This window comes from Pteropus medius, unplaced genomic scaffold, assembly GCF_902729225.1.
Source record: "Pteropus medius unplaced genomic scaffold, Ma_sr-lr_union100, whole genome shotgun sequence".
NCBI classification, from domain to species: Eukaryota; Metazoa; Chordata; class Mammalia; order Chiroptera; family Pteropodidae; genus Pteropus; species Pteropus medius.
Genome location: NW_024351545.1, coordinates 514,782 through 515,909, shown reverse-complemented (window position 1 = coordinate 515,909; position 1,128 = coordinate 514,782). Strand labels below are relative to the sequence as shown.

The following is a 1,128-nucleotide window of genomic DNA, read 5'->3' as shown; positions in this document are numbered from 1 at the left end:
AGACATTTTTATTGCCACAACTGTGGGGAGGGGGTATTACTAGACTTCAGTGAGTAGAAGTCTGTGATGCTGCTATACATTCTACAGTGCCTACAGTGGCTCCTTCTCCAACAATAAATCATTATCTGGCCTTAAGTATCAATAGTGCCATCAGTGAGAAATCCTACAGTCCAACTGGGGAAAAGGAGATTATTTAAGCGAAGCATGGATTTCACAAAAATCTCACTCTTGCCTTAAGAATTATTCTGAATTTGGACTTAGGCAGGGAGGTGTCTAATGGTACTGAATGATTAATTCATATTAAGACTATGTCTAAAAATCCACATGACTCTGGTTAATTAAATAAATATAAGAAGCAGAGCTTCTCTTCTCTCATTGCTGACAGATTAAGGTAACTCAGAAATTACTAAAAACATTCTTATTTTCAATTGCTCTAGAACCTAAGATGAAAAAGTGTACAAACATGGATTGAGAACCAAAACACAGGTCCTGAGCTATCCTCCTTCTCACTCCACACACAAGTTTTCCTTGTGTTTGAGTCCTCTGATGCTCGGGGAATGACCCATCTATTTTTGTGGAGCTGTGCCCTAAGGATTGAGGTGTTTGCACAATTGTCTTATGTTGCATGTGGCAGTTGATAAAGGTGAGTCCAGTAATTGAAGTTTGTCCTCCAGAATCAGGCTTACTCTATCGTAAATTGTTTCAAATAACAGGACTTTGATGAATTACACTAAAATGAAAGTCAAAAAGTAAAATTAAAAGGGACACTAAACAAAAACTAGAGGGAGTACATCTATGGCCATTCTACCCTGAAAAAGCCTGATCTATCTGATCTCGGAAGCTAAGCAGGGTCAGGCCTGGTTAGTACTTGGATGGGAGACCACCTACAAAGACCAAGTACTGTAGGTGTAAAAAATGAAAAAAATAAGAGATTGTAAGCTGACAAAGTTCTTGCAATCTGTGAGGCCAACCAAGGGTTGCCTCATCTAAAAAATCAATCAATCAATCAATTAATCAATCAATCAACTAGAGGGAGTAATACGGCAGAGTCTTGCTAGCTGTCCACCAAATCCATTTTCTTTTCTTCCTGAGCTCAAAGCTAGCCTATATTTCCTGGCCTCCCATGCA

The 1,128-nt window shown here is 38.9% G+C and overlaps 1 pseudogene; it reads left to right on the top strand.

The window, feature by feature from the left end:
• Positions 1–791: 791 nt before the first annotated feature.
• Positions 792–909, top strand: LOC120586957 (uncharacterized; annotated as a pseudogene).
• Positions 910–1,128: the final 219 nt, after the last annotated feature.